The 24,187-nt window shown below is 38.1% G+C and overlaps 1 protein-coding gene and 1 pseudogene across 9 annotated transcripts in view; both read right to left on the reverse strand.

Annotated features, from left to right (window-relative positions):
* LRRC7 (leucine rich repeat containing 7) overlaps window positions 1-24,187 on the reverse strand; it is a 577,334-nt gene that overhangs the window by 223,591 nt on the left and 329,556 nt on the right. The window lies entirely within an intron of this gene.
* Window positions 2,683-4,451, reverse strand: LOC117981677 (peptidyl-prolyl cis-trans isomerase NIMA-interacting 1-like; annotated as a pseudogene).

A 24,187-nucleotide genomic window follows, 5' to 3' on the forward strand; every position in this document is an offset into this window, starting at 1 on the left:
ATTACTGGGTATATACCCAAAGGAATATAAATCATGCTGCTATAAAGACACATGCACATGTATGTTTATTGCAGCACTATTCACAATAGCAAAGACTTGGAACCAACCCAAATGTCCAACAATGATAGACTGGATTAAGAAAATGTGGCACATATACACCACGGAATACTATGCAGCCATAAAAAATGAAGAGTTCATGTCCTTTGTAGGGACATGGATGAAATTGGAAATCATCATTCTCAATAAACTATCGCAAGGACAAAAAACCAAACACTGCATGTTCTCACTCATAGGTGGGAAGTGAACAATGAGAGCACATGGACACAGGAAGGGGAACATCACACGCTGGGGACTGTTGTGGGGTGGCGGGAGGGGGGAGGGATAGCATTAGGAGGTATACCTAATGCTAAATGACGAGTTAATGGGTGCAGCACACCAGCATGGCATATGTATACATATGTAACTAACCTGCACATTGTGAACATGTACCCTAAAACTTAAAGTATAATAATAATAAAATAAAAAAAATTTTAAAAATCAAAAAAAAGAATAGTATTTCGAGGTGGATGCTATGACCAATTGTGACAAAAGCCGCTGACAGATCTGAGAACTGACCACTTAATTTGACAACATGGAGATTAGTGGTAATTTTGAGATGATTAGTTTTAGAAGTTTTAAGCTTTTGCCAATGCTCTTTCTTCTATTCAATATGCTTTTTACCCATTTATCACTCAAAATTATTTATTCCATAACAAAAATACATTGATTTTCTATTTTCTCCCAAGTTTAAGGTTTTAAAGATGAAAGGTGTTGTCCCCAGTATTAAGTAGTTCATAATCGAGAGAAATTACAAGTGGAATGAACAATTTCTACCCAATATGGCATTTGCCGTAAAAATCATATGTGTAGGTTGCTAGAGAACAAAAAGGAGAGGTACTTTTTCAGCCTTTGGGGAGGTAGGAATAGAAAATAGAAGGCTTTACTGAAGCTTTACTTTGGAGGAGCTGATGAGGTTAGAGAGTCAGGGGAGATGGTCATTTCAGGAGAAAATGTCAAAGAGGTAGGATGGAAGAGATCATGGTGCATTCAAGGAACTGCAGGTTAGCAGGAATAGTAAGAAAAATGTGCTGGGCATGGTGGCTCATGCCTGTAATCCCAGCAGTTTGGGGAGCCGAGGCAGGTGGATCACCTGAGGTCAGGAGTTCGAGACCAGCCTGGCCAACATGGTGAAACCCCCGTCTCTACTAAAAATACAAAAATTAGCCAGGCATGATGGCAGGTGCCTGTAATCCCAGCTACTCAGGAGGTTGAGGCAGGAGAATTGCTTGAATCTGGGAGGCAGAGGATGCAGTGAGCCGAGATAGTGCCATCGCACCCCAGCCTGGGGGACAAGAGTGAGAATTCGTCTCAAACAAACAAACAAAACAAACAGAATGAATGTAAGAATTGATAAGAAATAAGAAAAATGGTAGGAAGTAGTAAGAAATAATATGTAGGTAAGCACTAGATCATGAGATTATCTCCTGTGTCAAGCTAAGGAATTTGAGTTTTAGCTTGAAGGCAATGGAAGGCTTTAAGATTCAGGTAGGAAAAAGATACCAGGTTTTTATTTTAGAAAGCTCACATCAGCAACTTGGAATGATGTGGGCAATGGGGACAGGATATGTTAGCCCTAAGGCCAGATAACAGACTGTTTTGAAATTCATGTGGGATATAATTGGGGCCAGAAATAAGGCAATGGCAATATGAAAAATGTGATGGCAGACAGGAGAGATGCTTTGGAAAAAGACATGACTTGATTAATGATGATGACTGATTGGATGTCAGATGTAAAGGAGAGGAAAAAATTAAAGATAGTTTCTTAGTTGAATAGGAGTGAGAGTATATTAGAATGGAATAAATCTAAGGTGGAGATAGGTTGAATGTAATGGATTGTATTTTAAATACTATATTGGCTTTGAGGTGAATGCAAGACACTTATATTAGGAAAAAATGTGTGTGTGTGTTTGTGTGTATGTATGTGTGTGTCTGGAGCTCAGGCAAAAAGTCTTCACTGGAAATAAAGACTCGAGGAATAAAATCTTATCTACTCTACCTGAAAACGAACTCTCCTTTTTAACCCACATTCCATTTTCTTCCTTTTGCATGACTTACTTGGAGTTTACCACACACGTTCTTGAATTGTTACTTTTTCCAAATCTATCAGTCTCCTTTCTCCCCCCAGATCTTAAAATATGTTTCAAGATACCCAGAACGTCCTGTGTGGGACCACCAGCAGCCCAAAGATGGTTGTGAAACCTTGGCCAATGTTTTAAGGAGAACATCTGCTACACCTCTCACTAAATCTATACCACTGAATAGGTGCTTCCAGGGAAAGGGGCTTGGGGAATAGTTGGGGCCCATGAGGAGAGAATTAAATTGTCTTCTGAGCCTGGGAATAAGGAGTGGCAGATTCTCTCAAACCTTACTCTGAGACCACGTACCCAACAAACAAACAATAAGCACCAAAGTATTGGGGGCCCAGATGAAGGACCAAGTAACTAAGTGTGTCAAGTGAATAAGAAATGCTCATAGGAATAGTAGGTCACCTGCTTTTGACTTGACTGTATAGTTCTAGGCAACATGTATTCTAGTGAGAACCATAATGAGCTAAAGACCAGAGGTCTTTCTGCAATTTCTGGGATTCTATGAATTCCGTAGTTCTCACTGATGTCCCAGGAGAGTATGATATAAAGCTGAGAGTGGATTTTTGCCAGTCCAGTGGTTGAGGCCCAAGACAAAACTAATTTTATTAAAAGAAGAAATGAGTGATATCTTATGCTTCAGTGTCTTAAGGAATATTTTATTAGTAATAGGACTTATCTTTGTATAGGATAAATATTAATGATCTCTTAAATCCCTTGTATAATAGTGTTTCCAGACTCCTAAACACACTGATTATTCAATTTAGACTTACTAAAATTTGCCAATGTTTATTTTCCAAAACAGAGCATGCTCAAGTCTATCTGGCATTCTTGGTGGTTTTTTTTTTTTTAGTGGTTCCGGATTTAATTGGGGGTGAAAGGGTGCTGCAAAGTTGCTCAGAGGGCCCACAGCTGGGCCCACGAGTGTTTGCTTTTGCTACTGAACAGAGAAGCGTGGCCTAACTACAAACAACTCTGGGCCCTCGCATCTGCCTCCAGGACCTGGTGGGACATGGGGCGGCTCTGCTGACCAGATCTTCTCTTTGGAACACTCCTCCCACCACATTGCCCTGGGTCTGCGAGCCTCCCTCCCATGCTGAAGTCAACTCCTTAATGGAGAGTCTGGAGGTCGCAGCCCCAACTGGGGACGGACAGGGAGTGGGGAACCCCAGGGCCCCCAGTCTGGAAGGGCCCCCAGTCTGGAAGGGCCCCCTCCCAGCCATTTGGTAACAATAAATACTGTGTGACAGTGGCAGGGAGTGGGGGGTTCGGCCACTGGCCAGCAGGCAGCGGGGGAACCCCGAGGCCAGGCCTGGGCCCCCAATCCTCACTCCGTGCGGACAATGACGTGGATGCCGGAATCCGTGAACACTGTCCCGCTCATCTCCCCCGTCCACCGCGCAAACCAGGGGTCTTCAAATGGCTTCTGCATCTGACCTTTGCTGAAGGCACCCAGGTCTCCCCTGGCCTTGGCCGAGCTGCAGTCGCTGAATTGTGAGGCCGGAGACTCAAAGTCCTTCTCTCCTGCCTTGATCTTCTGGATGTAGCCGCTGATCAGCTCCAGGGCCTCCTCCTTGGTCCGGGTGATTTCCTGCCGCCAGGTCGAGGGCCGCCTTGACTGGCTTCACTAGCAGGTGCGAGCGGCGGACCCTGGCGGGCTCCCCCTGCCAGATTTTGCCGCCACTGCTGCTGTTCCCGCTGGGCCGCTCCCACTGGCTGGGGTTAGTGATGTGGTTGAAGTAGTACCCTCGGCCTGAGGGGCGGCTCATGCGCTTTTCCCAGCCAGGCGGCAGTTTCTCCTCGTCCGCCATCTTTCCTCCTCACACTCTTGTTTTTGTAAATAAAGTTTTATTGGAACACGGTCATATTTATTTGCTAATGTATCTAGCAAATACATTTGGCTGCTTGTGTACTACAACCACAGAACTGAATAGTTGAGAATGACATCCTATGGACTGCAGAGCCTGAAACATTTCCTATCTCTGAGGGCCTGGTGGCAGTTAGAATTAAACTCTACTCTCTAGATACTTTCTGACCAAGACAATGTATTAAAAAAAATTATTTCTTACCTTTATATTAGTGTAGTTTAAATTTGATCGATTCCTTTTGTGGGAAGAAAGGTACACTCTATGCCACCTCTAAGTCTTTTTCTATTGCTTTTGAAACCTTTGGTTCATAACTTCATGCCCGGGAAACCATATTTTAAAATTTATAATATAGCTTCCTACTATTCCTTTGACAGTCTTTTGAATGGGCAACAATTTTCTTTTGCTTGTTCTGGGGGGAAGAAAAGCTGTCCCATAGGGTTTTATGACCCATTTCCTGAAGCTTATTTATTTAAAATACCATTTCTTCTATTTTAATTTTATCTCATTTTATTTATATGACCGTAGTTTCCATCAGTTTTTAATTATTATCACTACAGTTTCATTCTGTCACTACATTTTCCACTTTTGAAGTTGTCTTTCTGCTGTTTCCCTACGTTTTGTACCTTTAAAATATTACGTTCTTATTTCTATTTTCAGAGATGGCATTCAGTATTATTTGCTGTATTTCACTCTTCTAAGTTTGACTGTCTTCACTTACCCACAAGATTTTAGACAGTCCATAACACAGTCTATTACTTTTCTTGTTCGTGTGCCAGTTGCTAAACTATAATCATTCTGTCAAATTGTCCAAAAAAAATGTTCCTTTTAGATGAACATATGTAACAGGGTTTTTAATTTCATGAGCATACAAACAAGTAAGATTTTCTCAGAAAAATAAAATAGAACTCATGGTATTTTTATGTTAGTATTGTTCTTTGTGAGCAATCATTCATTCATTCATTCCTATAACGTGCTTCTTTGTGGCAGGCGCCCTGTGGGCACTGGAGTTACAAAGATTCCAGAGACGCAGGGTTTCTCCACCTCAGCACTACTGACATTTTGGACTGGTTAATTCTTTGACATAGGGGGCTATCGTGTGCATTGTAGGATGTTTAGCACATCCTACACAGCCTCTGCTCTGAAGGGCTTATTTTCTAAATGGGAATGACCTTTAAATAAATAATTACTTCATAGAGTGACAAGTGACACGATAAAAGTATGGATAGATTGCTATAGGAACACAGAAGGAACAACAAACAGTTCAGTAATTAGGAATAATTTTAAGAAGTGGCATTTGAGCTAGGTTTTAGAGAAACTTGTTATAAAAATCACATGTACTTGCAAATGTAAAGAGAAATAATGAAAATACTGAAAGAGTAATTCTAAAGTTGAGATATAATCAATAGATTTTTTTGAGATTGTAGCTCGAGATAGCATTATGCACATAATCTTATATATGCAATACAACCTCAAAGGATTTAAAAGATTTTGGTCCAAAGTGAAGAAGCTCTAAAAATTCCCATTAGAGTATGTTGCAGGAAAGTCTATTGTCCTACTCTCATGAATGGAAAAGGAAACTTCTGGGATGTAGTGTTTGTCAACCTTGGCACAACTGACATTTTGTATGAGATAATTGTTTGTTGTGGGGGACTATCTTGTGCACTCTAAGATGTTTAGCAGCATCCAAAGTACCCACTAGATACCAGCAGCATTCTTTACAGTTGTTACCATCAGAATGTCTCCAGACATTGTCAAATGTCTCCTCTCTTTACTGATTGTCAGAAAAGTAAGCATCTTACCTCCATTTGTTACCTCCTTATGCTACTAAGTGGGTTCCCACGTGGCTTTCCCTTAGCTATTCAAACTAGCCTACCTGAGGAATGCACTCATTGGCTCTACTCCTTCTTCATGAAAGTAAGCACTGGTGGCTCTGGGGCCTATCTCCCTTTCTCCACATGGAAGTCCATTGGTGTGATTTCCCTATACAAATAGCTGAACCTGAAGATATGATCTCTACTGTAGGTCAGGGAGCAAATATTAGGACTTGATCACAAGTTTGGCACACATTCTCCATCAGTAATGCTAACTATTTGAACTTCATCCCTCTGAACCAAATATCTTGCTGATTATTTAGACTCATTTGCATATTAACTCAGTTATCTTAAGGAGAAAGTTCTAATAAAAATGGTGGTATTAAATATTTACCAATCTATAGTCACATTATACATGTAAAATTGTTGAAATGTGTAAAATTTCTAAATCATTGCTTTTATTATTGCTGTTGCTCCTGCCTGTAATGTTATTCCTGTAAATCTTCTCATAGCCAGTCCCTTTTCCTCATCTCAGCTCATATGTTAGTCCATTTTCCACCAACCAAAATAAACTATCCTTCTTGCCTTCATTTTATATATTACCCTATTTTATTTTCTTATTAACACCACTGAAAATATCTTAGTTTTTATTTGTTTATTTGTTGTTTTTCTCCCTCTGCTAGATTTAAAGTCCATGAGCGCAAGTAACTTGCCAATGTTATTCACAACATAAATAGCTTCTCAACCAGTGACGGTTAAATGAAGACATTTACACAGGCATGAATGAATGATTCTTTACCAGTAAGAAGCTGGAATTCTAGAATATTTACAAAGAGAAACCACTCAATTTCTATCAGGCATCTATAATTAATTGATAGTTGCCAAGGAGGCAGCTATAATTAATTAACAGTGGTCAATGAAAAATCCTGACAGGCCTATTTTAATGAATACTATAATGAGGATACATTAGTTCACTTATTGTGGAATATGCATGGAGCTAAAGGCAGATAAGGCAAAGTGCACCAGTCTCTGTATGTTCAAATCTTGTGTTAACTTCCTGACATTTCCAATAATAGGTTTTTTAAAAATTCAAATGATAAAAGAAATATTGGGTGAGATGTTTAGGTAGTTTTTACTTCTCTGAATATCTGAAGTGCAACGACAAAACTATATATATATAGTTTTATATATATATAATATATATAATATATATTTATATTTTATATTTTTATTTTCATTTTATATAAAATATATTTATATTATATATAATAAAATTTTATTTTTATATATAAAATATGTATATAATATATATTATATATATAAATATGTATATAATATATAATATATAAAATATGTATATAATATATATTATATATATAAATATGTATATAATATATAATATATAAAATATGTATATTATATATTATATATATAAAATATGTATATAATATATATTATATATATAAAATATACATATAAAATATATATATAAATTTATATATATATAAAATAGCTAAGACCACAGACCCTGGACTCAAACTACCTGGGTCTGAATCCTGGTTCCACCACTCACTAGCTGTTTGACTTTGAACAAGCTAAATAACATCTTTGAACCTCAGTTTTGTCATCTATAAGAATGATAATAAGAATCCCTATGTTATAGGGTTACTGTTATGATTAAAATAGTTAATATAGGTAAACCATGTAAACAGTGCCTGACACATGATAAATACTCTCTGTGTTAGTTATTAAAATACTTAGTGAAAGCTTTCAGAGTTTGAAAAAGCTTTAGAGATTGTCTAAGAAAGTGTTTTCTAAAGTTTTTCCAAGGATTTATAAGTGTTGCATGATTTTTAAAAAATTTCAGATGGCCAGTACATTTTGGCAAAGCTTGTTGAAAAAAATGTTACGCTTCTTATTGGCAGGACTTCTCAGACAAAATATACAAATGTTCGTTGTGAATCTCTAACAGATGGAAATAGTTTAAACTACTTCCTGTTTATGTAACCAAGGAACTTTTTCTTTTTTTCTTTCCTGCAGGACATTTCTTAGACTAGAAGCACACTTTGCCAGAAGTTTTTCTATCAAAACTTCATTTTGCAGGAGATGAAACAGTTCTTGTGTATCTCAGTCTGTGAAATCATAGACATACTTAATTTATGAAAACGCAGCCCTAGGTTTATTTAAGTAGGTTATTGTGATTATTTAAATTAGATTAGATCATCCTCATTTGCCTGCTTGAAACTCTGACCTGTTAGGCTCTGCGCCTCCGCTCCCAATATTCACTTCAGGCTCTCCTTGCATTTATGATTATTTTGGACATAGTTCTTTGGCTTAGTGTCACATTCCCCTTAAAGATGATGTGGTTTTGCCATTTGGCCTTATGCACTGTAACCTCAGCAAAGGGAGACACTCCCTTTTTACTAGAGGAGAATTGGTGACTTGCTCCATATCACACAGAAAATTAGTGACAGTGCTGACACAGGATCTTCATCTCTTTTTCTAGCACTGGCCAGTCATCTGAATCTGGCCTGTTTTGTCTGGCTTGACCATTGTTTAAATATGAATGTTTTTATGAAAAATATGTGCTCTACAGTTCACTATATTCTATGCCAGGAGTCAGCAAACATTCTCTGTAAAGGGCCACATTGCAAATGTTTCAGGCTCTCCAGTCCATATGGTCTCTGTCTCTACTCAATTCTACCATTGTTATATTACATGATATGTTAACAAATAGACATGGTTTTGTTGCAACAAATCTTTATTTACAAAAACAGACTTGCCAGATTTGGACAAGACATAGTCTATCAACCCTATTCTATACCTGTTCTTAAAGTCTAAGAATATTTAAGTTTCCAGACCATGAATAAAGATATAACAGATAAATTAAGGATTGAGAATATTTATTATTATAAAATTGTCACTAGATAACTATTTATATGTGTGTATTATTTGAAATCCTTAACTATTTATATGTATGTATTATTTCAAATAATGAGGAACACTGCTGGAATCCAGAGACATTTGCTCTTAATGCTGTCATTTTGGTTGCATTTATTAAAATTAAGTCCTTCCTATCATGCTATCACTTTACAGCATTTATCCGATTGCAAAGCTGGAAAATATTCCAGTTGAAGCAGTGATGGAATTTATGCAATATTTTGGTACATCTGTCACTTTGACAAAATTGTACAATCTATGATTATCTTTCTATTAGATTCAGAGGTTTTATCCATTTAAATGTACGATTACCTCTGAAGCCACATGAATTTGGCTGGAATGTTGTTTTCCCATAAATTTCCAGTGCAGCAACTTGGATTTGCTGACTCAGGATTCTGCAAATTTTTGGCATGGACTTATGCATTCCAGTTTTTAACTTGTTTTTCAAATGTGCTCACTCTTTCCAATTACTGGCTATTCATGGCACAAGGACAGGAAAACTTCTCCCAGTTATTGCTGTCTGATGTCTCTCTCTTAATGACACTTAAAAAAAGAATTTTTTCACTTTGCTTAGTCTGTGTCCTGTGTTTAATGGACATTTGGATTTTATGATTTAGACCTGTCAATTTTATCACATAATCATGGTCTTCTCTTGTTATTAATTCATCTCTTTGAATAAACTGCATATAAATAAATTGCTCTTTACAGCACAGTTACTGAAGACTGCAAGGCCCAGGATTTTATATTCTTTAAAAATGCAAACTCAGGCCGAGCACAGTGGCTCACATCAGTAATCCCAGCACTTTGGGAGGCCGAGGTGGGTGGATCATCTGAGGTCAAGAGTTTGAGACCAGCCTGGCCAACATGGTAAAGTCCCGTTTCTACTAAAAATACAAAAAATTAGCCAGGCGTGGTCATGGGTGCCTGTAATCCCAGCTACTTGGGTGGCTAATGCAGGAGAATCGCTTGAACCCAGGAGGTGGAGGTTGCAGTGAGCCAAGATCGCACCATTGCACTCCAGCCTGGGCAACAAGAGTGAAACTCCCATCTCACAAAAAACAACAAAAAAGGAAACTTCTGGAACACCTCATTATGAGAATATGTAACTTATTGTTGTTATAAACCAGGAAACATTAAATACCTAGTGTCTGATGGCAGATAAAACATAATTTCTATTATCAAATGTTTTCTTTAGTTAATACTATATCTTAAACCAAAATCACAGCTGTGATTGTTTGTACTTTTCAGCATTTCAGCTCAACTTCCCTCAAGAACAACAAAAAGTCAAACTGGCTTATGGCATCTTCCAAAAGGATATGTGACCAAATTAAACATCTATTATTTTGTGAAAGAATATTGGGAAGACCTAATTTTTTAAACCACTTTGTTAATGTTTATCAGTTAAGGTATTACTCCTTGCAGTATTTAAATTATTAGGATAAACATTGAAAATATATAATTTGCATTAAGCTGTCACATATTTTGAGGATTTCCTTAGGAAATATTTTTTCCTTTTAGATATTCAACATTGAACAGTTTAGGTTAATTTTGTGATGTCTTATTGAAAAAGTTTTCTTTCCTATGATTATCTCTAGTTTAATGCACAATACGAAAAAAAGATTCTGTACAAAGAAGTAACTTCATTAGTAACCTTTTAAGAATACATCTTGTTTATACAGTAAGGTATATTTGTTAAATAAAACAGAAAGATTAAGTTGTAAAATTGTACCTTAATAACAGCAACTGGCTATAGGACAAATACTGCACTACTGCTTTTAATGAAGGGTTTAATTAGACTGAAGAGAAAACTGAATTTTATTACTTTCTATATAGTCTTCTTGAATTTATAACCAGAACCAATTATTCATTCATGCTGTACATGAATTTTCCACTGACTGAAAATTATTGTGCAGTCCTAACTCACGATTACACAGCAAAGATATAATCATGCTTGATAGAACTTTTGAGCTCTTTGTGAGGGAAAAGGTGCCCTATAAGCAAGAACAATGACATTATTTCTGAGGGTGGGGGGCTACTCTGTCAGAGCTGAAGGTCCTAGAATGCATAAAGCAGCAGTCCAATCAAAAGGTTATGAGAAACATAATCAGTTACTAATATGCCCATTTTCATTAGAACATATTGCAACCTATATTATATGCTTATGAAGAGATGTTGAATGTTACTGAAAAAATAGTTAAGCCAAGTTAAGCTGTTTTAAAACTCTTGTAGATAACTGGGCAAGGACCACCACCACCACAAAGTTTCTTTTCTAAAAGACCCCTTTAACACATACATATGCATGTGTGCATATACAAGGACACACAATGTGTCAGGCTCATTGTTTTCTGGCTGTATTTCATTGAAAAAGTTATTACTTGTTATATTGGGCTTTCTGAGTATTAATATTTATGTACAATCGTTGCTCAGTATCCTTGGGGGAATTGGTTCCATGACCTTCCTGGATATAAAAAATCCACTGATACTCTAGTTTCTGCAAAATGGCATAGTAGTTGCACCTAACCTACACACATCCTCCTGTATGCTTTAAATACCTAATACAATGTAAATACATGATACAATGTAAATGCTTTGTAAAGATTTGTTATACTGTGTTGTTTTCTTACTCGTATTTTTAAAATTATTGTAGTTTTTTTTTTTCAAATATTTTCTATCTGCAGAGGTCTAACTGTGCTTTTACAGAGTTTGGCCTTAGATTGTTGATACCCTGACGGGTGTATCAAATAGGCATAACTCCGTGACTAAGCTGTCAGGGAATTTAAACTTTAGAGGCTAAGGACCTTTAAAAGTAATCTGCCAAAGTAGCCATGGCCATTTCCCATGCAACTACCTTTCTTACTTGCCAGCAGAACCTGCCCTGCATCAGAGATGAGAAATGTCATATAGTCATCATCCAAATTTCTTTTGCAACTAGGACATGAACTTATGACCTAGTTCTGGCCACTGGAACAGGAAGAGGACTCTGCTGGAGGAGATTGTGAGAAAGATTTCCCTCCATGATTTAAGAGGGAGGAAGCATGCAAATCAAAACAACAATAAGATACCATCTCACACCAGTCAGAATGGCTATTACTAAAAGTCAGAAAATCACAGATGATGGTGAGGTTATGGAGAAAAGGGAACACTTAAACACTGTTGATGGGGAAATAACTTAGATTAGTCATTGTGGAAAGCAGTTTGGCAATTTCTCAAAGAACTTACAACAGGGTGGAGCCAAGATGGCCGAATAGGAACAGCTCCAGTCTACAGCTCCCAGCATGAGTGATGCAGAAGATGGGTGATTTCTGCATTTCCATCTGAGGTACTGGGTTCATCTCACTAGGGAGTGCCAGACAGTGGGCGCAGGACAGTGGGTGCAGTGCACCGTGCGCGAGCCGAAGCAAGGCAAGGCATTGCCTCAATTGGGAAGCGCAAGGGGTCAGGGAGTTCCCTTTCCTAGTCAAAGAAAGGGGTGACAGACGGCACCTGGAAAATCAGGTCACTCCCACCCTAATACTGTGCTTTTCCGACGGGCTTAAAAAACGGCATACCAGGAGATTATATCCCCCACATGACTCGGAGGGTCCTATGCCCACGGAGTCTCCCTGATTGCTAGCATAGCAGTCTGAGATCAAACTGCAAGGCGGCAGCGAGGCTGGGGAAGGGGCGCCTGCCATTGCCCAGGCTTGATTAGGCAAACAAAGCAGCCGGGAAGCTCAAACTGGGTGGAGCCCACCACAGCTCAAGGAGGCCTGCCTGCCTCTGTAGGCTCCACCTCTGGGGGCAGGGCACAGACAAACAAAAAGACAGCAGTAACCTCTGCAGACTTAAATGTCCCTGTCTGACAGCTTTGAAGAGAGTAGTGGTTCTCCCAGCATGCAGCTGGAGATCTGAGAGCAGGCAGACTGCCTCCTGAAGCAGGTCCTTGACCTCCGAGCAGCCTAACTGGGAGGCACCTCCCAGTAAGGGAAGACTGACACCTCACACGGCTGGGTACTCCTCTGAGACAAAACTTCCAGAGGAACAATCAGGCAGCAGAATTTGCGGTTCACCAAGGTCTGCTGTTCTATAGCCACCGCTGTTCTGCAGCCACTGCTGCTGATACCCAGGCAAACAGGGTCTGGAGTGGACCTCTAGCAAACTCCAACAGACCTGCAGCTGAGGGTCCTGTCTGGTAGAAGGAAAACTAACAAACAGAAAGGACATCCACACAAAACCCTTCTGTACGTCACCATCATCAAAGACGAAAAGTAGATAAAGCCACAAAGATGGGGAAAAAACAGAGCAGAAAAACTGGAACCTCTAAAAAGCAGAGCACCTCTCCTCCTCCAAAGGCACGCACTTCCTCACCAGCAACGGAACAAAGCTGGACGGAGAATGACTTTGATGAGCTGAGAGATAACTAGAATGGATAACTAGAATAACCAATACAGAGAAGTCCTTAAAGGAGCTGATGGAGATGAAAGCCAAGGCTCGAGAACTACGTGAAGAATGCAGAAGCCTCAGGAGCCAATGCGATCAACTGGAAGAAAGGGTATCAGTGATGCAAGATGAAATGAATGAAATGAAGCAAGAAGCGAAGTTTAGAGAAAAAAGAATAAAAAGAAATGAACAAAGCCTCCAAGAAATATGGGACTATGTGAAAAGACCAAATCTACGTCTGATTGGTGTACCTGAAAATGATGGGGAGAATGGAACCAAGCTGGAAAACACTCTGCAGGATATTATCCAGGAGAACTTCCCCAATCTAGCAAGGCAGGCCAACATTCAGATTCAGGAAATACAGAGAACACCACAAAGATACTCCCCGAGAAGAGCAACTCCAAGACACATAATTGTCAGGTTCACCAAAGTTGAAATGAAGGAAAAAATGTTAAGGGCAGCCAGAGAGAAAGGTCGGGTTACCCACAAAGGGAAGCCCATCAGACTAACAGCGGATCTCTCCGCAGAAACCCTAAAGCCAGAAGAGAGTGGGGGCCAATATTAAACATGTTTAAAGGAAAGAATTTTCAACCCAGAATTTCATATCCAGCCAAACTAAGCTTCATAAGTGAAGGAGAAATAAAATACTTTACAGACAAGCAAATGCTGTGAGATTTTGTTGCCCCCAGGCCTGCCCTAAAAGACCTCCTGAAGGAAGCACTAAACATGGAAAGGAACAACCGGTACCAGCCACTGCAAAAACATGCCAAAATGTAAAGACCATCAAGACTAGGAAGAAAACTGCATCAACTAACGAGCAAAATAACCAGCTAACATCATAATGACAGGACCAAATACACACATAACAATATTAATTTTAAATGAAAATGGGCTAAATGCTCCAATTAAAAGACACAGACTGGCAAATTGGATAAAGAGTCAAGACCCATCAGTGTGCTGTATTCAGGAAACCCATCTCATGTGCAGAGACACACATAGGCTCAAAATAAAGGGATGGAGGAAGATCTACCAAGCAAATGGAAACAAAAAAAGGCAGGGGTTGCAATCCTAGTCTCTGATAAAACAGACTTTAAAACAACAAAGATCAAAAGAGACAAAGAAGGCCATTACATAATGGTAAAGGGATCAATTCAACAAGAAGAGCTAACTATCCTAAATATATATGCACCCAATACAGGAGCACCCAGACTCATAAAGCAAGTCCTTAGTGACCTACAAAGAGACTTAGACTCCCACACAATAATAATGGGAGACTTTAACACCCCACTGTCAACATTAGACCCAACAACGAGACAGAAAGTTAACAAGGATACCCAGGAATTGAACTCAGCTCTGCACCAAGCGGACCTAATAGACATCTACAGAACTCTCCACCCCAAATCAACAGAATATACATTTTTTTCAGCACCACACCACACCTATTCCAAAATTGACCACATAGTTGGAAGTAAAGCTCTCCTCAGCAAATGTAAAAGAACGGAAATTATAACAAACTGTCTCTCAGACCACAGTGCAATCAAACTAGAACTCAGGACTAACAAACTCACTCAAAACCGCTCAACTACATGGAAACTGAACAACCTGCTCCTGAATGACTACTGGGTACATAACAAAATGAAGGCAGAAATAAAGATGTTCTTTGAAACTAACGAGAGCAAAGACACAACATACCAGAATCTCTGGGACACATTCAAAGCAGTGTGTAGAGGGAAATTTATAGCACTAAATGCCCACAAGAGAAAGCAGGAAAGATCCAAAATTGACACCCTAACATCGCAATTAAAAGAACTAGAAAAGCAAGAGCAAACACATTCAAAAGCTAGCAGAAGGCAAGAAATAACTAAAATCAGAGCAGAACTGAAGGAGATAGAGACACAAAAAAACCCTTCAAAAAATTAATGAATCCAGGAGCTGGTTTTTTGCAAGGATCAACAAAATTGATAGACCGCTAGCAAGACTAATAAAGAAAAAAAGAGAGAAGAATCAAATAGACGCAATAAAAAATGATAAAGGCGATATCACCACTGATCTCACAGAAATACAAATTACCATCAGAGAATACTACAAACACCTCCATGCAAATAAACTAGAAAATCTAGAAGAAATGGATAAATTCCTCGACACATACACCCTCCCAAGACTAAACCAGGAAGAAGTTGAATCTCTGAATAGATCAATAACAGCCTCTGAAATTGTGGCAATAATCAATAGCTTACCAACCAAAAAGAGTCCAGGACCAGATGGATTCACAGCCGAATTCTACCAGAGCTACAAGGAGGAACTGGTACCATTCCTTCTGAAACTATTCCAATCAATAGAAAAAGAGGGAATCCTCCCTAACTCATTTTATGAGGCCAGCATCATCCTGATAGCAAAGCCTGACAGAGACACAACCAAAAAAGAGAATTTTAGACCAATGTCCTTGATGAACATTGATGGAAAAATCCTCAATAAAATACTGGCAAACCGAATCCAGCAGCACATCAAAAAGCTTATCCATCATGATCAACTGGGCTTCATCCCTGGGATGCAAGGCTGGTTCAACATACATAAATCAATAAATGTAATCCAGCATATAAACAGAGCCAAAGACAAAAACCACATGATTATCTCAACAGATGCAGAAAAGGCCTTTGACAAAATTCAACAACGCTTCATGCTAAAAACTCTCAATAAATTAGGTATTGATGGGACATATCTCAAAATAATAAGAGCTATCTATGACAAACCCACAGCTAATACCATACTGAATGGGCAAAAACTGGAAGCATTCCCTTTGAAAACTGGCACAAGACAGGGATGCCCTCTCTCACCACTCTTATTCAACATAGTGTTGGAAATTCTGGCCAGGGCAATTAGGCAGGAGAAGGAAATAAAGGGTATTCGATTAGGAAAAGAGGAAGTCAAATTGTCCCTGTTTGCAGACGACATGATTGTATATCTAGAAAACCCCATTGTCTCAGCCCAAAATCTCCTTAAGCTGATAAGCAACTTCAGCAAAGTCTCAGGATACAAAATCAATGTACAAAAATCACAAGCATTCTTATACACCAATAACAGACAAACAGAGAGCCAAATCATGAGTGAACTCCCATTCACAATTGCTTCAAAGAGAATAACATACCTAGGAATCCAACTTAAAAGGGATGTGAAGGACCTCTTCAAGGAGAACTACAAACCACTGCTCAATGAAATAAAAGAGGATATAAACAAATGGAAGAACATTCCATGCTCATAGGTAGGAAGAATCAATATCGTGAATATGGCCATATTGCCCAAGGTAATTTATAGATTCAATGCCATCCCCACCAAACTACCAATGACTTTCTTCACAGAATTGGAAAAAACTGCTTTAAAGTTCATATGGAACCAAAAAAGAGCCCTCATCGCCAAGTCAATCCTAAGCCAAAAGAACAAAGCTGGAGGCATCACGCTACCTGACTTCAAACTATACTACAAGGCTACAGTAACCAAAACAGCATGGTACTGGTACCAAAACAGAGATATAGATCAATGGAACAGAACAGAGCCCTCAGAAATCATGCCACATATCTACAACCATCTGATCTTTGACAAACCTGAGAAAAACAAGCAATGGGGAAAGGATTCCCTGTTTAATAAATGGTGCTGGGAAAACTGGCTGGCCATATGTAGAAAGGTGAAACTGGATCCCTTCCTTACACCTTATACAAAAATTAATTCAAGATGGATTGAAGACTTACATATTAGACCTAAAACCATAAAAACCCTAGAAGAAAACCTAGGCAATACCATTCAGGACATAGGCATGGGCAAGGACTTCATGTCTAAAACACCAAAAGCAATGGCAACAAAAGCCAAAATTGACAAATGGGATCTAATTAAACTAAAGAGCTTCTGCACAGCAAAAGAAACTATCATCAGAGTGAATAGGCAACCCACAAAATGGGAGAAAAATTTTTGCAACCCACTCATCTGACAAAGCGCTAATATCCAAAATCTACGATGAACTCACACAAATTTACAAGAAAAAAACAAACAATCCCATCAAAAAGTGGGTGAAGGATATGAACAGACACTTCTCAAAAGAAGACATTTATGCAGCCTAAAAACACATGAACAAATGCTCACCATCACTGGCCATCAGAGAAATGCAAATCAAAACCACAATGAGATACCATCTCACACCAGTTAGGATGGTGATCATTAAAAAGTCAGGAAACAACAGGTGCTGGAGAGGATGTGGAGAAATAGGAACACTTTTACACTGTTGGTGGGACTGTAAACTAGTTCAACCATTGTGGAAGTCAGTGTGGTGATTCCTCAGGGATCTAGAACTAGAAATACCATTTGACCCAGCCATCCCATTACTGAGTATATACCCAAAGGACTATAAATCATGCTGCTATAAAGACACATGCACATGTATGTTTATTCCAGCACTATTCACAATAGCAAAGACTTGGAACCAACCCAAATGTCCAACAATGATAGACTGGATTAAGAAAATGTGGCACATATACACCACGGAATACTATGCAGCCATAAAAAATGAAGAGTTCATGTCCTTTGTACAGACATGGATGAAACTGGAAACCATCGTTTTCAGTAAAGTATCGCAAGGACAAAAAAGGAAACACCGCATGTTCTCACTCATAGGTGGGAATTGAACAATGAGAACACATGGACACAGGAAGGGGAATATCACACTCTGGGGACTGTTGTGGGGTGGTGGGAGGGGGGAGGGATAGCATTAGGAGATATGCCTAATGCTAAATGACAAGTGAATGTGTGCAGCACACCAACATGGCACATGTATACATATGTAACAAACCTGCACATTGTGCACATGTACCCTAAAACTTAAAGTATAATAATAATAATAATAAAAAACTTACAACAGAATTACCATTTGATCCAGCAATCCCATTATTGGATATATACCCAAAGGAATATAAATTACTCTAGCATAAAGGCATATGCATGTGTATTTTCATCACAGCACTATTCACAAAAGTAAAGACATGGAATTAGACATGGAATCAACCTAAATGCCCATCAATGGTAGACAGAATAAAGTCTACCACTGAGGACATAACTGAGTTCTTTTTCATAACTGTGTAATATTCTATGATGTAAATGTAGAATATTACATATGTAATTATACATAATGGAGGGCGTTATCTTCAGTGGATTAATGCAGGCACAGAAAACCAAATACCGCATATTCTCAGTGATAAGTGGGAGCTAAATACTGAGTATATATGGACAAGAAAAAGGAAACAGACGCCAGGGCCTACTCAAGGGTTGTGTGTGGGAGGAGGGTGAGAATAGAAAAACTGCTTATTGGGTATGATGCTCATTACCTGGGTGACAAAATAATCTGTACATCAAACCCCTGTGACATGCAATTTACTTATATAACAAACCTGCACATGTACCCCTGAACCTAAAATACATTTTTAAAAATGTAAAAAACCAAAAAGATCAGGAGAAAGTGCATTTAAATAAGTTAAAAAGAAATAGAAAATATATAGCAATATATTTGCATAATTTTTTATGTTACTCAAAATACTAAAAAAGAAATTTTTATAAATCATTTAGGATTCAGAGTATCCTTTATGTTTTTTCCTCACCACATTTAACTTTCCAATATTCTAGGTTTCCATTTGCATGGTTTTTTCATCAATTATTCTGTGGATATCAGAGTGATTTCCAAGTTTATAATTTCTTCTTTTCAGAAACCATGTCTGTGATTCTACATGCATTGTTTCTTTTACTTTTAATTACTTCAGAATTAAATATGTTAACATTTTTCAAATTAGTATTCTTCTTTTTAAATATTTATTGTATCTTCCAAAAAATTACTCAAAAATTCTTTTTCTGTAAGTTGTTTCTTCTTAAAATAATATAGCATCAGACTCAACTTGTTTATGACTCCACAGTTATTCCTTCTATGTAAGATATTCCTAGAGATTATTCTCTTACCATTTGATTGCTAAAACCTATATTGCTGGTATATTTGTGAATAGTGTCTATAAATATGGAAGGAATGGTACCAGTTCCTCTGGTAGAATTTGGCTGTGAATCTATCTAGTCCTGGACTTTTTTTGGTTGGTAGGCTATTAATTATTGCCTCAATTTTAGAGCTTGTTACTGGTTTATTCAGGGATTTGACTTCTTCCTGGTTTAGTCTTGGGAGGGTGTACGTATCCAGGAATTTATCCATTTCTTCTAAATTTTCTAGTTTATTGGCATAGAGGTGTTTTTAGTATTCTCTGATGGTAGTTTGTATTTCTGTGGGATCAGTGGTGATCTCTCCTTTATCATTTTTTATTGTTTCTATTTGATTCTTCTCTCTTTTCTTCTTTATTAGTCTGGCTAGCGATCTATTTTGTTAGTCTTTTCAAAAAACCGGCTCCTGGATTCACTGATTTTTTGAAGGGTTTTTTGTGTCTCTATCTCCTTCAATTCTGCTCTTATCCTAATTATTTCTTGTCTTCTGCAAGCTTTTAAATTTGTTTGCTCTTGCTTCTCTAGTTCTTTTAATTGTGATGTTAGGGTGTTGATTTTAAGTCTTTCCCACTTTGTCTTGTGGCCATTTAGTGCTATAAGGGCCCCTGTGGTATAGGCACCTGATGGAATCTACTGGTCTGTGGGTTGTGAAGACTGTGGGAAAGGTGTAGTATCTGGGCCAGAGTGCACCATCCCTCACGGCAGAGTCCTTCATGGCTTCCCTTGGCTAGGGGAGGGAGTTCCCTGACCCCTTGTGCTTCCCAGGTGAGGCGATGCCCCACCCTGCTTCCGCTCGCCCTCTGTGGGCTGCAACCACTGTCTAACCAGTCCCAGTGAGATGAACTGAGTACCTCAGTTGGAAATGCAGAAATCACCTGCCTTCTGTGTTGGTCTCTTCTGGGAGCTGCAGACTGGAGCTGTTCCTATTCAACCATCTTGCCCAGCTCTCTGGTGCAATGGCAACTTAAGAACAAATTTCACTTAGGATAACTTTCTGATTGGCCCTGACCAGGAATAACTTTTTGCCATGGTTATCATTTGTCATAAAGATTATCATGCTAAAAAAATGACTATTATCAATCAGCATTTGGAAGTTGCGAAATAAAATATAAAAGGACAACTCTCAGAAATAATGGACTGTACAATAAAAATAACAATGGGTAAGAAATCTAAACGAGACCATTGTGAAATGTGCCTCATAATGAAAACTCACTTCAATCAAAGAACTGTAAAAGACACGAAGTCTAATTGCATTATTTCTTATGGGTAATTATAGTTACATAAAGCAAATCTTGCATCAACCATTGCTTTTCAACATACTCTCATAAAACAGTATGTTTCTGAACTTGAATTTTATTGAATAAAGATTAATTTTTTGTCAATGTGATAACACTTGGCTAATTGCTCAAAGAGCAAGAAAAGTCTGATTCTTCACATTATTTTTATCATGTGGACAAAACAAGTTGATTATCTAATCTCTTTACTTTTGTACTATACTGATACTTCACTTTATAACGTCTCTGAAAATTGAAGCTTTTTTTTTTGTTTGTTTTGTTTTGAAACAGGGTCTGGCTCTGTCACCCAGGCTGGAATGCAATGGCAATCTCAGCTCACTGCAACCTCCACCTCCTGGGTTCAAGCAATTCTTGTGCCTCAGTCTCTTGAGTAGCTGGGACTACAGATGCATGCCACCATGCCTGGCTAATTTTTGTATTGTTTTGTAGAGACGAGGTTTTACCACGTTGCCCAGGCTCGTCTCAAACTCCTGGAATCAAGTGATCTGCCCACCTCAGCCTCCCAAAGTGCTGGGATTACAGGTGTGAGCCACCACACCTGGTCCCAATTAAAGCTTTTTAATTTCATCAACCAGATAACTAATTTTTAAAATCAATTTAACAAACATCATTTGAGTATGTATTAGATTCCAGGCACTGGGCTAAGGATGGGGATTAACATGTGGCTGTTGCCTTCAGGTCCTCACAACCTAATGGAGTAGTTATAAAAGCTCCCAATTAGTAATAATAATGGCTATTATAAAGTCTTATTATGTGTGTCATAGCAATTCAAGGATTAACAAAGCAGACACAGTTCCTGCCCTGATGGAGCATACATTCTATCATACAATTTACATATTAAATTATTATGAAATTAATATATTAATTTATTACAGTTGGGAATCATGATACCCAGAAGTCAGAGTACTATGAGAGCTTGTAATCAGGGCTTGATCTACAGATGGCTTTATATAAGATAACACTGGAATTAGGGCTTAAGAGATAATGAGTTCACCAGATGGAGAAGGTAGAATGGGAATCCCAAGCAAAGAAAATAACACTAGCATCAGTATTCAGTTAAGTGTAAAAAGTATTTTGCATGATTTAGAAATAGCAATGTAGTTTTTTTTAATAAAGTTCTCTGCAATATGAAGGAGATCAAAGATGATTTTTGTTTTCTTAACATTAATGGCCAAGGAAGAGATAGTTATTTCTCAAGAGCAATTCGCTCTTGGAGAAGGCTGGTTCAGACAATTATTTCCCTATCAGGCTACAGTAGGTCATGTTCCCAGGGTAAAACTGTGCTGAAACTTTACTCCGTGAGCAGGGTTTCATTCTTAGGAATGGAGAACAACTGTTAGCACCAAAACTAGATGAGGAAGCCCACTTCCCCCATAAGAAAAGGGAGGAGTTCAAATGAAACAAGGAGAAATAACTTGCCTCTTCTCTATTTTCTATTTTAATGAGTATTACTACCATGCTCCCAGTAGCCTTTAATAGAAACATGGAAGCTATTCTAAACTTTTTTCTCTGTCATTCTCCAATCAGTTACAAACACCTATGTATTCTATTTCCATTATTATCTCTTGAATGTGTACTCTCTTTTCATCCCCTCTGCCACTGTTTTAGTTTTGCCCTTCTTACTTCTTGGATGATGGCAACCCAGGCATTTGTAACAGCCTCTTCACTAGTCTGCCTGCCTCCACTTTCAGCTGCTTCCAATCCATAACATCGTCACCAGAGTAAACCCCAAAATAATTTGATCATATCATTTCTGGGCTCAGAAATACAATTATTTAAAGAAAAAGTCTAAATTCCTCAATATTGCATTCAAGGAACTTCATAATTTGACACCAGCTTACCTTTCTGGTTTTATTGCCTGCAAAACCACTGTATACATTGTAATTTACAAGCATATTGAACTATTTATAGTGGCTAAATGAATTCGGTTCTCTCATGGGAGTCATTCTCTGGTAGATTTAGTTTTGGAGGTCATGAGATTAAAGCTAGCCATTTTAAATACATCTCAGAGGACTCCTCAGATTAAAAACATGCAATTTAGAATACAGGTTGCATATCCCTAGTGTGAAAATCCAAAACCTACAATGCTTTAAAATCTGAAATATTTTGAGTGCCAACGTGATGCTCAAAGGAAATGCTCATTGGAGCATTTCAGAATTTGGATTTTGAATTTTCATATTAGTGATGCTCAACCAGTAATTGCTTTTTAAGGTAGAATTGTTGGGGAGAATATTTATTATGATTTGGCACCTTAGAAGAATATTGTATGCTACAATAAAACTCATAATTTTTATAGATCAAAAATAAGAAAACAATATCAACACTCTTGATTTGTATGCAACCAACTGAGAGCTCTCCTCTGAAGCTGATCAATAAATAATAATTTTTAAAAATGTATGGGAAGAAGTTTATCCTAGAATACAAAGAAGAAAAATGAAGTGTTAGTTTATCACTATTTCTTAATTTAAAAGCTATTAAAACAGATGTAGATTCTGGGTTTTATGATAAGGACCAAAACTAAATGGAACCTCTATTATGATTACTTCTCTTCCAAATCCACACGATGTGTACTTGTGATCCCATAAAAACTATTGACTCTCTTCCATACCCGTCTCACAGGCAACAGACTCCTATCAGTAATATTGTTTATTAGTTGGAGCAAGGGTTTGCAGCTGATAACCTGCAGGCCAAATCTGGTCCGCTGTTCTTTTTATACAGCCTACAAATTTGGAATGGTTTTTACGTTTTTAAATAGTTGGAAAAGACAAAATAATAATATTTTATTATATGTGAAAAGGATATACATTTCAAATTTCAGTGTTCATAAAATAAATTTTATTACAGCAAAGCTATTTAGTCTGTTTGTGCTGCTATAACAGAATACCACGGACTGGGTCATTTATAAAGAAGAGAAGCTTATTTTCTCACAGTTCTGGAGGTTGGGAAGTCCAAGATCAAGGCACTGCCATCCGGTGAGGGACTTCTTGTTGTACACTCCAAGAAGGGAGGAAGGCTAAGTCCTCATACGGCCGAAGAGCTGCACGAAGCCGCTTTTAAAACAGCTTAATCCTATTAAGGAGGGAGCAGTCCTTATAGCCTAATCACCTCTTAAAAGCCCCACCTGTTGAAACTACCACATTGGCAACACCTGAATTTTGGAGGGGCCACATTGAAACCATAGCAATCGTTTTATTGGAACACAGCCATGATCATTTGTTTACTATCATCTATGGCTGCATTTGTGCTTACAATGGCAGAACTGAGTAGTTACAGTGGAGACCTGATGGCTCACAAAGGGGAAAATATTTACTATCTGACCCAATTTGCTGAATCCTGAGTTACAGTGATATGGAATAGTTGGAAATTGTAGGCTTTAGTAATTTTTTCTTTTTATTGGCTCCCTGGCATCTGGCATTTTGGCAATTCTCTACTTCAGGAGTCTTGTTAGGAGGCAAAGTTTCCTCTCCAGAAAGGTAAAAGCATCCCTGACAGCGAACAGCTGGTAGCTGGTCTGGTTACAACCACCTATGCTATGGTATTTCCCTGCTGATCATAAACAATTCCATGAAACATCATCAATGATTGACGATTCTTTGTGACCACAATGATACAAAATAAAAACAAGACAACTTCATAATTATGCCTGAATAGATATA

Source organism: Pan paniscus, chromosome 1, assembly GCF_029289425.2.
Source record: "Pan paniscus chromosome 1, NHGRI_mPanPan1-v2.0_pri, whole genome shotgun sequence".
Lineage (NCBI taxonomy): Eukaryota > Metazoa > Chordata > Mammalia > Primates > Hominidae > Pan > Pan paniscus.